Below are 15,935 nucleotides of genomic sequence, written 5' to 3' on the forward strand. Positions count from 1 at the left end.
CTGTTATTCCAATACAGTTTCAAACCATTTGCTGGAATACGGATACACAAAACTGAAGTAGCTATGATTAGAATTATTTAAAGCCTTCAGAAACTTTCCAAATATACTTGTGAAGTAGTCTTCCTACCCTCTCCAACAATCCAAACAAGACCACCCTTGCTCCGTAAGTCTGTCAGACTTGGTGGCTGCTCAGGGTTTTAGTCTGCCTTTTTATTCTTCCTCCTCCTCATCATCATCATGGCAGTGTGTGATCTCCTGGGAGCCAGTAGGAAGAGGTTGGGGGGTTGTTCTCACTAATAAGCTGTTCACTTATAGTCAGTGTCTTTGAAATCCACTGACATGAGGTTACAGGTGACAAGAGGGGAATCCATCTCATTGATATCCATGTGTGTATGTTCCACTATTGGTTTATACCAACAGTGGCATCAGGACATGGGCAGCTCTGAAGAGGTAGCTGAATGGGTAGTACAGCAGACTGATGAATGGCACTGCATAGAGATCAGAGTAAAACATCACTTGGCTGGCGAAGAGTATCTACCAGGAGCCACTATGAAACAGGCTTCCCATCATCCTATAGCACATGTCCATGTCATGAGTTACTTTCTTAACCTGTCTCTGGATAAAACTAATGTCTAGGTGCAATGTTCATTATTTCTGCTATCCGGGTGTTTGTAGATTTCAGCCAAGAATACATTCAACTTTTGACGTTCTTCAAAAAGTGAATTCTTGTCATTCCAGACGTGGAGCTCCTGTGCAAGTTCAGAAATCACCAAGAAAGTTCTCCACCCTTGTCATTTCTTTGACTTCAAAATGTCTCCAAAACTGTGGTCTCCAATATACAAAATGTCTTTGCCCTTAGCTCCCAAAAGTTCACAGATTATATCGGATGAACCTGCTGAGTATATGATGCCATGCTGCAGGGGTGCTGTGTAGGTGCCACTTTGCAGCTTTCCAGGTTTAGTGTCCACCTGATGTAGTGCCTTCTCTAGAAAAAGAGTGGTTTCTGTGTATCCACCAAAATCAGATCAAAGTAAGACTGCCATGGCCATTAGGAGTTTCCAGGCTTGGGGCCATGTTTCCACAAGGTAAGTCATGATTTTATCTCTGAATTTATAGTCACTGTTAGTGGCAAGAAATACTTTCCCTAATTCCTTCATTCAGCTCGGAAGCAGCAGCAACTTGACATCATTGACTAAATACTTCTGAAGATTTTCAACTGTCTTTTCCTTAAGAAAATGCTTGTAATAGACCGAGTCCACTATGTCTCTTACATCCTGGAACATACTCCAATAGGACAGGAAGAGGTCCCCATCTTTAAATCCTGTGTCACAACTGGTATATCTAGGACAATTAATAAAAGTTCTACTAGGCAGGCCAACAGGTAGGTCTCTGGAAAATTGAACAGTGTGTTCAGAATATAAAACTATTCAGTATTATCTTGTTGGATAAATTTATTTGGATACTACTCTCTAGTTTCTGGTCCTCTTATGAAGTTGAATCCATTTGCACAAACCAAGAGGTTTCCATAGGCATCAACTTTCAAAAGATTTCCATAGAGTGTGTCAAAGACAAGGCCTCTGGTAGGGAATGTAGAATCACATGCAAAGCTGAACATCTCCTGAGGACATCAAGGGTATAACCCATATCAAAACCAAAACACTTTATTTTTTCTATGGCTAAATCTGTTCACAAACACCCAGTGATAGGCTTCACGCTGATACTTTCTCAAGGCATTCTTATCCATGTTAGCAGGCACATCAGCTGCATTCTGTAAGCAATCTCTCCAGGAGGTCATCATTTTATGTGTATAATGAATTCAGCACCACCACCCAGCAGCAATCCTAGCATGCAACTTGTTGATTATATTCTTGTGCCTGCCTTTTGCCAACTAATTGTCTCTGGTGTTGGTTGACCTGTGTGCCAATGCTGAAGCATGCCTTCAGGGAGGCAAGTGGAGCTGTGTGTCTTATTTGAAGAGGCCTTCTGTTTGTGCGTGTTAGTTAAGAGGTGGCCTCTTGGGATGTAGGCAGAGCTGTAGCATGGGGTGTTGCACATGCTATTCCAGGACCACCACTAATGTAGGCACACACCGGAAGTCCACCCTGGCTGGACAGAGCCCATGGCTGCTAGGCTTTATGGGGTCCCTTAGGTGAAAGGATTGGTATAGGAGAGTAGAAGTGTCTCACCTGTGCATGTCAGGTTAGAGCCAGATTGCTGGGGGGAGGGCAGGCAAAGCTGTGAGGTTGGGTGCTGTGTGCATTGCTTTGACTAGAGCATAAATTTAAATCTTGTGTGCCAAAACTCTAGACAATAGAGAGACAATATTTTTCTCTAGGAGGTTCCATGGATGATAAATATTTGGGGATTTACAGACCATGAAGTCTCTATTGTCGTTAAACTATGAATGAATGTAACTACTACAAGCATTCTACTACAAATTTATTAACAGAAAGGGTGCAGGCCAGCTTTAGTTTGCTGAACTCTGTCCTAGGTAGCTAGGATAGGGCTATAAATCTAGTTCAGAGCATGCAGCACCATTTTCTGGCCACTGTGGATGCTGCATTCACACACATATACCCACACACAGACACACATATGTACATATCATTAAAAGAACACACACATGCTGGGTGTAAGTGGTGATGTACAGGCAGAAGCAGCTGGATCCCTGGAGCTTGCTGGTCAGCTGGCCTAGCTGTCAGTGAATTCCAGGTCACTGAGAGACCTTGTCTCAAAAAAGAATAAAAATAGTAGAAAATGTTTAGAATGACACCTAAGATTGACCTCTGCCTCCATAGTGATAACACTACCCACATGTACATGTACACACAGAGATTCTCTCTGTGTCTCTCTATATGTTTGTCTCTCTGTGTCTTTCTGTCTCTCTATCTCTGTCTCATCTCTGTCTCTGTCTCTCTGTCTCTGTCTCCCTCTCTCTGTCTCTCTGTCTCTGTCTCTGTCTCTCTCTCACACACACACACACACACACACACACACAGAGAGAGAGAGAGAGAGAGAGAGAGAGAGAGAGAGTCTCTTGTGTCTTTCTAAGAGCACCACCCCCATCAGATCAAAGCCCTACCACTACCACTCATGACCCCAATTCACTGTGGTCATCTCTTAACAAACTAAAGAAAGTTGCAGGGAGCCTTAGACTTCCACATAAGAACTGGGGCTATTATTACAGTATTTACTACTAATTTGTTTGCTCAAAAACTTCATCATATCCAAAACTTTCTTCCTGGGCTTTATCATTGGCTATACAGTAATTATTTGGACATTTGTCACAAAAGGAGAAAGGACATCTAAAACCTCAGAACAAAGAAACCTCTCCTGCTCCCCTCCACCTCCTGAGCTTTGCCTTTGCATCCAAGCACTGCAGGAGACAGGCAGGGACCAGCTGATAGATTACTCTCTGTCTGTCCCATGCAACTGCGGCATTGTGGTGTCATAAACTTGTCAAAGAAAAGCCTAACACATCGCAGCAAACACATTCTCTGTTGACAGTGAGCTGATATTTAGTTCCAAAGTTCTTGCAATTATTGTGGTTCTCCCGATGCTAACTGAGTCTCCCAGGGGTTTCAATAGTTCTATTCATCAGCATAAAACCTGGCTGGGATGGTTTTTTCCTTTTCTTTCTGTTTTCCTTCTTATTGTTTTCCTAGGGTTTCATTGTAAGACTTAACAATTGTGTGACTTTAATCAAACAGATTGTTTGGAAAGGTTTTCCCAATGGGATTTTCTTCTGAACTCTTTCAAGATGACAGCCAGCTGGAACCTATTCATGGTTTCTGTGTCTCGAAAACAGGGAGGGGACAAACTGGACTGGAAGGAGAGAGATGGAACATCAGACCCCCAGCTTCCACATACATTTCACCAAATGTAATTATATTCTGGAGTGGCAGTCACAAATGAATATAAAACTGCTCACACAGGTTAGCAGGATGGCTCAGTAGGTAGGATATGTGCTGTTCTTGCAAAGTTGGGCTTCAGAGTTCAACTGAGTCAGCTCACAATCCTCCATAACTAATTCAAGGCAAGGGGATCCTACACCCTTTTCAGCATCTTTAGACACTGCATTCAGATGGACACACAGACACACATACATAATTTTATAAAAAAAAATTAAAAATGAAAATTTGAAATAAATTTTTAAAAGCTAGAGTACAGACAATTTTTTTGAAGCCACTCTTGAGACAGCAGAGTTTGGAGGAAGCTGAGATGTGACTTTTATGCATTTATGACAAGTTAGAACCTCTTTCGACTCAATGACAAATTGTTTCTCAAAGCAGAGTATTTTAATCTGTCACCTTTGAAAATACTCCCTAAGACATTTGATAGCACAGTATTCTACCCACTGCAAACTGGTGCCATTTCACAGAAGTACCAACAATGTCTGCATTTCACCAAACATATCTGAGAGTTCTGAAGCACAATCTTGAATTATTACCCTCTCACTGCAAGACATTTATGGGTCAGGGGTTTGGCTTGATTTGGACCATTTCAATTATTTCTTTTTTTTTCTTTTCTTTTCTTTTTTTCGGAGCTGGGGACCAAACCCAGGGCCTTGCACTTACTAGGCAAGCGCTCTACCACTGAGCTAAATCCCCAACCCTCAATTATTTCTTGATATTAAGGTTATGTGATAACAGACTAGCTTGATAACACCTCTTTGTCTACCCTGATGGGAAGAAAGGGAGTGCTAGACAGGATGGGATGTGTTTTAGGCTGACCTCTTATAGTCAAAGTCAGAACAAAAGTGTCAATGAGGCCACTGAGATGGCTTATTGGTTAAAGGTGTCAAGCCTAACTCTGTAAGATCAATCCTCAGGACAGACATGGTGGAAAGAGAGAAACAACTTACCCATTTTGTCCACCAACACCCCCCCACCCATACACTACATGTCCTACATGTGTGCATATACCAAGACATATTTATACACATATGAACTGATAAAAAAGAAAACTCCCACATACATCAACCAATTCTTTACCTATAAAAACATGTTTACAATGGATGACTATCTTCAATTGCTTCTGAGAATCTTGTTGATGTCCCATCTTCATAACCATTTCTCCTCCCTCTTTAGTGATGGTTCCTGATGTCTAGCCCACACTGATGTCTTTACCATATCACTACCTTTTTATTTTCCCAGGTCATCTGCTTCCTACACTGTTGAGATCTTCAAACACTACTTCTCCTTCTGAGCTTTGTCTATCTGGGATCATGTACCCTGAAATATCATCATTACTATAATCCCTTACCCTGCAGTCTCATCGTTACCACAATCCCTCCCTCCAACAATGGTTCCTTAGATAACCCCTCTTTACATAACACCTTAATTCCTATTCTCTTCAATGTATCTTGTAGTGCCATCTGCTGAAACACATACAAAAACACGTATGCAGAAACATGTATACACAAACATATACACACAAACATAGACATAAACATATATACACATATATCCTCTTTTCTCCAATTCAAAACAATTCTGATTGTTGTATCTACAAAAGACACAATAATCAGCACCAGGGCCTCTGCATATATATCATAGCTTTTAACTTAATATTTTATAGCCTCTTGACTGTGAGAAGCCATGGGTCTCTGAATCTTGTGCCTGCTCTTAGGACTCTTTTCATCCTGTTCAGTTGCCATGTCCAACTTCAATATATGATAGCTTTTCCTTCATCTTATTATATTTTATTTCTCCAAAAACAACCTAACAAACTCCTTGAAAATAACACTGTAATTTCTCTCTCTAGTTCTCCATTTTCAGGCCAATATAAATTCCTGTGTTGCCCAAATGCAATAGGTCATAAGTTGTCACAAAAGTACAATTTTTCAACTTAAACATTGTTTAACTGGTCTTTGTGCTATTAAGAACCATCTGTGATGGAACTCAGCAATTGCTTTGGAATTCTGTTATATCCATTCTCCTTTCCTTGAGACCTTTGAAGAAAAAATTCCTTAAGTACATACTTAGTCTTTATATGCTCACTAGTTTCAGTTTATATTTCTCTAGTTACATGTATCATCGTACTTTGAGATAACAAAGGACAGAAATATATCAGGTCTTTGCTAAGTAAAGTTTATGTTCAGATAAAATTTTACAAATATATACTGTCTTTTATAGGTAGAGTGTTTTCATTGTTCATGTTTTAACTAGAAAGATGGCTTTATTTATTTACCTTCTTTCCATTGATGTGTGGCTGTATGTGTCTATGTGTATGAGTGTGCAAGTCTGTGCTGGGTCCTATGAAGGGTTATGGAAGAAAGCATTAGCTCTCTTAGAGTTGGAGTTACAATCTTTTGAGATGTAGGGCTGATGCTGAGAATTGAACTAGAAATGGTGTTTTATCACAGAAATAGAAAAGTAAATGATAAACCTATCCTAAGATTGGGCTTTTACATTAAGCCTTTTATAAATCTTCCACTCACATGTACCTTGTGTCTACTATACACTGAAATGGTGATGTGATCTCATTAGTTAGGATTGATTCTTTCACATCAGACTCTGTGACAGTAGTGGTTTCAATGAGAACTGTCCCAATAGTCTCTGGCATCTGAACATTTAGTCCCTAGAAGATAGCAATGTTTTAGGATGTTTAAGAGGTGTGACCTTGTTGGAGGAAGTTTGTCATGGAAGGCAAGCTTTGAGAGCTTAAAGCATTGCCCTTGTTCCAATTTATTCTCTCTATTTTTTGCTTACAGTTAGAACTGTGAACTCTCAACTTCCTGCTTCTATGGCTATGCCTGCTGCTTGCTTGCCTACATGATGGACTTTCATCCATTTACAACTGTAAACTCAAATAACCTATCTTATAATTAATGTTGGTCATGGTGCTATGTCATGACAATAACACAGTAACTGTGGTAGTTTCAATGAAAATTGTTCCCATAGTCTCGGACATCTTAATATTTGGCTCCCAGTTGATAGTACTGACTGGGGAGGTTTAGGAGGTGTGAACTTGCTGGAGAAAGTTTGTCACTGGGGGCAGGCAGTCCTGTCCACCAAGGCTACACAGGAAAAATAAAATCAGCTGGAACAGAAGACCATCTATTCTGCTCCTTGTTAAGAGTCCTCAGAGCAGCAATATGGAAACCATTCAAATAATACACTTCTTTTACTTGCACAGAGCCTGCACTCATTTAGTTATGGTATGGGTTTTGGATGCTGGAGGCCAAAGACCAAAGATTATGACAGAATTGCTTCAGGGATGTCTTCATAGTTCCTCTCCCAGTAAAGACAAAGAGACTAGAGGGTGCTTAGGAGCCACATGGGATGGTGTAGGTTCAGACATGGATATATTATACGTGAATAGGCATTTCCATTTGATGTGGAGCAATTGCTCATATGTGAAAACTCTTGTTTTAAGATAGATTATTCAGTACTGCCCTTATCTGTAAATGAAAAGCATCTCTTTTGTTCCCTGTGGTATTTTGGAATTTTAGACTGTTTAGAAGCAAATGCAGTGTTTGCCTGCTTCTGTGCATTCACAGCAAAGGCCTATAGGTTCCAGCTACTCTCAGCAGAAGGCCTCTTCTCAGCAAACTGCATCACTACCTCTCACTGAGCTGACATTGTGACAACAAAACCAAACCACATGACATGGGCTAGTAACACAGAAAGGTGCAGAACCAAATGCAGTCAAATGACACTAAGCTCCCTAAGCCAACCTCTGCTCCAATAAATAACATACTTCATGAGATCTGCTTTTAGTTTCCAGGCCACTGAAGTGCACAGAGCACATGTCTCTTTAATTAAAAGATTCTGAGGGAGGGATGGACTTTCTAGAATTATTATTATTTTAACCAGTCAAAATCACAAAGGAAGTGGTTTGTCTCTTGCTTCTTAACTGACAGATACTCAGTCAACTCCATAGCATTCTGAGCTGAGTACCCAACTATGGCCTACACTGACCCAAGTTTCTCTTCATTTTTCTCTTTGGCTCATGGACTTCTGGACAGCACAGTGCTCATTAGAAACCCCTCCCAAGGCTGGACAGGAAAAATAAAATGTGCTGGGACAGAAGACCATTTAATCTGCTCCTTGTTAAGGGTCCTTGGAGCAGGGGATATGGAAACCATTCATTACATTGAGGCTCCTGGACTAAGAGTAGATGTCAATTATCCGTGCATCTCTGGCTCCCAGTACCATGGACAATTGAGAGCTGCACTCACTACTGAACACCCCTGCTGCAGCAATCTGCTTACCTCTGGCTTGATTTACTTCTGCTCTTCCCACCCCCCAAGAATATAATACCACCTTATAAATTCCACATTTTGTGAACATCAAGTCAGAAACTTTCTCAAAAATTGTTTCACACTAGGAAGTCTAAACAACTCTGGCGTGTGCTCTAGACTTGCCAGGCTGGTTGAAAAAAAACATAATAATAAGCAAAACCCAAGTCGTGCATCTCAGGTAGATTCTATGTGGCACTTAGTTTTTCACACGGAGCATATTAAGTGATAGTCTGCAGAGAAGAAGGAAAATTAAGCCTGTTAGATCTTATAAATTTAATAAGCTTTAACTACTTAGATTGTGATGTGATATTTTGAGACTATTAAATTGGATTATTTTTCCTTTGTTATATATGAGATATATTGAGTTTTAATTTTAATTTCAAACATGAGGAATTCAAAGTCAGTGAGATGAAACTGAAACCTTATCTGGAGAGGAGACTGGAGTTTTCTACACACAAATATTAGACCATTATGCTCCTTCATGATGTTTTAATTACGGAGAATAAAAGAGATTTGAAAGGAATCTAGAGTGGTTTATAAAGAGAGCAAAAGTTCACTTGGAGAAAGGAAAAATGTGTTTCTACAAACATAAAAGACATGGATCTAAAACTCCACAGTTACTGAGTAGAGGGTAGTGAGCTAACATAAGACCCATGTAAGCCTGGCCAGCCCCATATGCTGTCATCCCTCATAATACTGAACAAAGACAAAAAAAGAAAAAGAATTAAGACTTGAAATAAACTGCAGAGTTAATCTGTTCACCCATTCAAAAATTATGACCTTAAAATCTAAACACTGAGACTAAAACACACTATTTTCCATGTCCACATAAAGATTCAGAGAAATAATACTGAAACAAAAAGTGTTTTCACATTGAATCACAAACTCAAATATCAACAACTCTTGAATCATAAGGTGTGTGGGGGTCGAGGGGTACGAGGAGAATCTATGTAACATCATTCTAGCTAGCTCTTCTCCTCATTCATTTCCCTCTAATTTTTACCTTTCCAAAATTTGTCACCTGTGGCAGTTGTGTTTCTCATCATTGTGGCAAAATTTCTGACAGGGGCAGCTTGGAAGGGAGAAAAGATATGAGAGGCAAGTCGGTCCAGTACAACAGGGAAGAGTGAGACCATGATGGTAAGATCATGTGGCAGCAGGTTCCTTATGTGACAGACGAGGGAGAAGAAAACAGAAGATCCAAACCAGAGTGTTCAAATGAGAAATATCCCCATGTCCATGGGCATTTGAACACTTTGTCCCCAGAGTGCGGCACTTTGTGAAGTGGTTTAGGAGGAAGTATGCCACTGATGCCTTCTGCCACCATGCCTGTCACTTACTGCCATGATTCCCTGACGTCTTCGTTAGCATTTCTACTGTTTCAAAGAAACACCATGCCCAAAAACAAGCTAGGAAGGAAAGGATTTATTTGTCTTAGATGTCTACATTGTAGCCCATCATTGAAGGAGGTCAGAACAGGAACTCAAAACATGGCAGGAATCTGGAGGCAGGCCATGGAGGGGTAGTATTTACTCACTCATACTTCCTCCTGCTAGAATGTACTGACTTGCTCATTATGTCTTGCTCAGTCTGCTTTCTTATAGAACCCAGAACCACCAGCACAAGGACAACAGCATTCACAGTGGGCTGCTGCCCCCGCCCCGCCCTCATCAATCATTAAGAAATTACCCTACAGATGGTCTTATGGAAGTATTTGCTCCTTCAAAGCTCCCTCCTTTCAGATTAGTTTAGTTTGTATCAATTTGACATAAAACTATTTTGATTTTAAAAGCAAGTGGCTAAGCACTCCTATAACAAAGGTAATAAACACTTCCATAAAGAAATCTTAGCTTTTTGAGTTTTCTCTTAATCCATGACAAGAAAAATTAATCTAGTATATCCTAACACAACTACCTGACATATTTTATCCAAAAAAACCTGAAGAGCTAGAATAAAGCAATCAGTCTGACTTGGACTTAGGCACCCAATTGTTAGTAAGCTTGATTTAACATTGAAAAATGTACACACATGCACACACTCGCAGCATATATAATTTGTATAATATATTATATATGAATTATGTATTTATATTTATTATATACTTATATATAACATATTTCATCAAATATGTAATTATATATTTATATAATTATAGCCCATATTTGTAGCTGTAGTTAAGTTTAACTCATTAGAGGTCTTTGTTTAAAAGGCTCAGTAGCAATGATTAGGACCGGCTTCTAAGACATATACCACTTGTGACTAAGAATACGAGAGATATCTAATCAGACAATAGAGCCTCTACTTCAGGAGATAATGTCATGGAGACAGAAATACATGTTGCCCAAAATCAAAAGCTCACAACTCATTACCAATATTTCAGGCACAAACATCTGCAGTAGGTAGACTAACTTTGGTAAAAAGATTTTACAATATTAGTAGACATGTGTAGTTTCCATTACTATTTCATTTTTTAAGCACTCAAAAAGCTGAGAATAAAATCTGACTGATCTCCACAGGGTAAGTCCTTCCATACCATTGGTATAAATTCAATGAACCACACATTTTATGCTGAATTCTGCATGTTATTTTAAGTGTAATCATCCAAATTTCTAATATTCCCTCTTCCCTCATATTCCTTCTAGACCCAGAGAGCCAAGCCACTGGTCACTGCCCAGGAATTAATGTATACTTTATGCCATTTCCCTTCATCAAAACGTTAATGCCCAAATTAGCTGCTTAGAAACTTGTTCTCTTAAAGGATCTTCCTTCACCAACATCTTTCAGGGACCTCCCAGAATGGAGCTCACAAAGCTCCAGCAGACCACTTCCAGCAAGTATCAACATGTGCATCTGCCTGGCCAAGAGTCAGACCTAGGGCTTTTCTTCCTTTGAAAGCTCAGAGGTAGATGTTATTACAACAATGGAAGATGGTGTAAAATGTGAGCCATCTGCTTGTATATTTCACACCTTCAGACATCCTTGAGCTTGTGTAACCTTACCATTTAATGGGTCTGATAATATGGTCACATAATAACTTGGTGTCCTCAACTCAGACATTTCATTGCCTTTAAGAGTGATAATTCTTCTACACCAGCATGTCTTTGTTCAGGAACCAGAACAATTGGCATTATGGCAGCCATTTTCAGATGTGCTGGGGATGTACATGATGTGTTCATCTATACCTGCTGCCGTCATCAGAAACCATAGGGGCAATATTCAACCCACACAGCTATTTCACACCACTCTCTGAATTTGGTTTTAATTCCGTTATTTCTTTAGGTCCCATTCAAAACTTTGAGGCTTTCAAAGCACTGGTCCAATGATTTATGCAGGCTCTGGTACTTAGTCAATATTGACCTACTTCACAGCAGGGAGAAATCTCATGTCGGATCCCTGACCATGATCTGAAAAGCCAAAACTGGAAGTTACTCTAGTTGCTTTGATAAGGCATATGTATGTATGCTAGATGGTAGAGTAAATGCTACAGTAATACTCAGGGGATACAATATCAATGAACTATCCAGACAGCTCTTTATCTTGGACATGGGAGTACATGTTTTCCAAGTTAAAGAAACTTGTTATAGAGGTTATTCACCACTAAAGAACTTAGCACTGCTCTCATAGAGAAATGAATGGCTTACAACTGACTTTGATTTCAATTCCAAAAGATTAATTACACTTTTCTAATTGCAATAGAGAAATGATTCCTGTAATAAACTATGGTTACTTAGCTATTCAGCTACATAGCTTTTCTATATCAAAAGTCAAGCAATTGCTTATAGGCTATCCATCCTTCAGTGTGTGTCAATGATCTCTGACAGACACAGTCCCTTGGTTACTGTCATGGTCTTAGAGTCCATTGTGATATTTTTATCCACCTGATCCCTTACTTTTAGACTACAATTATCCTCAGCCATTATTTTGTGCTTAGATCCACAGACATGCATGTTATCATCATGCCATGGTCTATAAGACACAGCTTCAAAAAGCCATTAGAGTCATTTTTTTGCTCTAGTATCTTCAAAGTTAGTTCCCATGGTTCATTCTCCCAGATCCCTCATAACACCTTAGCTAGGTCGATCATATTTTGGTCAACTATTCACAATTTAAGCCATGGTAAGATGCCACTAATTGACCCCAGCAAAGAGAATCAATGAGAAGAGTCAGTGACATAGATGGAAAAGGAGACTGTCCATCATTCTACATGTTACCTAACATGTGCCCTATGAAGCTTGTCTCTAGGCAAGAAGACCTCTCTGTTGTTGTTGTTGTTGTTGTTGTTGTTGTTGTTGTTGTTGTTGTTGCTGCTGCTGCTGCTGCTGCTGCTGTGGTGGTGGTGATTGTTGTGTTTTTATTGAAAACTATTTTTCATTTGACTGTGTTTTTCCCCTTTCTCAAATTTGACCCTGATCTTCGTCTACCTCCCTATTCTAACAAAGAGATGGGAAGGAGAGGATGAGGGCCACGGAGAGAAAAGGGAAAGAGAGAGGGTGGAAAGAGGCAGAGAATCAGGAAGAGACAGAGAAAAAGAGGAAGAGAGAGGGAGTAAAGGGGACCGACTTCAGGCCCAGAAGTATTAGGTAAAATTAAGTCATAAAATTTCCAAACCCAGACATTCGGATGTGCTGACCCCAGATAATGAAGCTCTACAGATTCCCCATAAGAATCCTTTCCTAAGTGAAGGAACAATTCCAGCCCTCTTAATTCATATCGTCACAATTTATAGTACAATCTTGGCCCTGTTCCTTAGCATAATCTGTTTCCTTGCTTCTAGAAAAATAAATGTCTTTAAAGGGCACACTGGAGAACTTGTGACTTTCTTAATCATATCTGAAGACAATATTTGGATGACCTGAGCCCATGAGTCCTTCCCTTCAGGACTTACAACAATCAACTTACACAGCACTATTAGCAATGTCTACACAGAGGTCAAGTAGACAGTGAGGAATCAGCAGGAGCTGCTCCTTCCGGTGTGTGCCTCTTTCCAGTCCACCACAGGGATCAGTGTCAAACTTGTGATACCACGTACTATCAAACCTTGTTCTCACTTCACATCTTCAAGTCTCTTCTTTGCTGCTGCCTGGTAGATCAGAGACCTTAAGGAGGCTCCGTACCTAGAGTTTTATGTCTCAACAACTATCTAACATTTGGTTTGTCCAAGAGCTGAGGCTGACTTCTGAACTGGAATAAAAGTGATTTATGCAGCAGAAGATCTTAGAAATGATCATCTTCCCACTCTGTAGGATGACTAAACATTGAGTCTTTGTGTGTTGCACACTATTTTAATTATTACTATATATGTGTTATATGTCATGTAATACATTATTTATTATTATATACATATTTGTCAACTTGACTCCAGCTTTGGAACTGGGGTAATGGCTGAATTGTTCTGAAAGGCAGTTATATATGTGACTACAAAATCAATAGAGGAAAACAAATTACAGTTCATCTTCAATAATTCCATCTAGAAATTTCCCTCTTAATAATAGCACAAATAACAGAGAAGGGTGTTTGTGTTTTTGTATCTCAAGACTGGAATACACAGTCTCATCCATTGCATTGGGTATCTGCAAACATCTTATCCTAGGTCTCCCTTAAGTGACACTGTTTAGTTTACAGAAGACAGCAAGGATTCCCTCTATTAGACAACTCCACAGTCTTACCATCAACAATGGTAACACTGACATAAGTCAGTTCATCAGACCAATGTTAAACAATGTCTCCTCTGAATATTGTACCAGATTTCTAACTAATCAGGCAAGTCCACTTAGGGGTCCAATGCATTTTCCTTACAGGGACCTTATCCTTTCATCTGTTGCAGACAAGAAATTACCACCTCTACTATTTCCCTTACTCGAATCAGGGCAGTAGCAGGTGGGATTGGGGGGGGGTAGTAAAAAAAGAATTACCATGCAAAGTTTTCAAATCCCCTTCACCCACCATTTTGCTTATTACTTAAAATAACTTGCAGACTTCATCTTGTTAGGAATCATTTCTAGAATCAGTCTTTCTCAGTGCTGATACTAGCCATTTGAATTACTAAGTATATTTATATCTTGAAGGAATATGAAAACTGAGATAGATGAGCTGTACTAAACTTTACAACAGAGATCCTTTCAGACTATCATGAGCACAAATATTACCATGAATCTCATTGTCCTCCCCACCTAAGAGATGAGGAAACAAAGTTAAGAAACTAGAAGGTAAAGTTTCTGGGAATTCTTGCTCTTAATTATGCTACTGAATTGCACAGAAAATATTTTAAAAGTCTTTGCTGAGCTAATAGAGTGTGAAAGTCGAGACATAGGTCAAGTCAGAAGGGCAAGGCTAGGGAAGCCCTGTGGAGCAATTTGAACTCAATCCAGCCTCCAGTTGGGAAAATCCAATCACAGCTTCTCAAAGAATTGCAGCCAGACTGGGTCTTGCTACCTTGACCTCCAACTCTGTCTATAAAGCTCAACCTGGTCACAAGGCATGCGTAGAAAACACATGCACACTTCACACTCATCAAAAATTCCAGTTTCATAAGGCAAAACCAGACAGACTCTAAAACAGTGCAGAAGCCATCCTTCTACCCATCTGCCAATTGCTCTGCATATTCCCAGTTTAGAGACAAGACACCTTCAGCCCTTACCTCTCAATCCTACATCCCTGCCTCACAGACTAAACACACTGATTGCCAAGCAAAACAAACATCTTTACTGACAACCTAGTTCTGCCTGCATAATTCTTTCCTCTAGAAAAAATAATAAGAGTACAAAAGCCCATTCTGTCCCAGAGGAATTCCTTCCTCCTCTGATTCTTGTGAAAGAGAGAACAGGATCCTATGTAAAATCAGCTGGCTGTACTCCAGACTGGGGAATTTCACAAGGGTCTCTGCATGGCCTAAATTTGGGAAGAAGAAAAACCTTGAACTGAGAACCAAAACCAAAGCAGAAAGCCTGCTTCAACTCCACATTGATCTGTCTTTCAAAAGAACTGCTAGAGAGTGCACATTCCTGTAGCCGTCCTCTCCTGTCATGTGGATCCGAAATTGCTAACAGATACCTAAAACTCCAGGTTTGATCTCATGTCTTGTGCAGCTTTGCTTTTAGCTGCATGCAAATTCCACACAAAAGCTGCCTGTGAAGCTCTAACAAGTTCCCTTCAGAGGCAAGTCTCTAGCTCCCAACTGCCTGCATTGATGAGGAACACAGGCTTCAAATCATAACCTCAAAAGAAGTTCTTACAGCAGTACGATCCCATAATGGGTTTCTAGAACAATCCACCGCTGGGGTTTAATATATCTGAAGAAATTAATCTAGGAAGAGAAATTGGAGGGTCTTGACAGGAGGCGAGAAAGGAGCCTAAGCTCAGGCTGTCTTTGGTATTTGCTGGTACAGAATGGTGAGGGATGCCTGATTCTGGCTGTTTTAGAACACATGGGTCTCATTCCAGAGATGATTGTGAGCCTTCTCTCTGGGACAAAGCTAAGCTGCCCTTTATAGCCTCAGGATCCCTGATATATCACTAAGCCCAGGTGTGATGCTCATCTTCAGGACCAACTTAACAGGATTTGGAGTCACCAAGGAGACCCAGGGGTATGCATTTGTGATGGTGCTTCCAGAGAGGTTTAGCTAAAGAAAGAAGAAAGGTCCACTCTGAATGTGGGCAGCACTGGCCTTCTAACTGGGATGCTGAAGTG

General features: G+C 40.0%; 1 pseudogene; it reads right to left on the bottom strand.

The window, feature by feature from the left end:
- Positions 1-210: 210 nt before the first annotated feature.
- Positions 211-1,810, bottom strand: Nt5c2-ps3 (5'-nucleotidase, cytosolic II, pseudogene 3; annotated as a pseudogene).
- Between the last annotated feature and the right edge of the window lie 14,125 nt (positions 1,811-15,935).

Source organism: Rattus norvegicus, chromosome 2 (assembly GCF_036323735.1).
Source record: "Rattus norvegicus strain BN/NHsdMcwi chromosome 2, GRCr8, whole genome shotgun sequence".
In the NCBI taxonomy this organism is placed as follows: domain Eukaryota; kingdom Metazoa; phylum Chordata; class Mammalia; order Rodentia; family Muridae; genus Rattus; species Rattus norvegicus.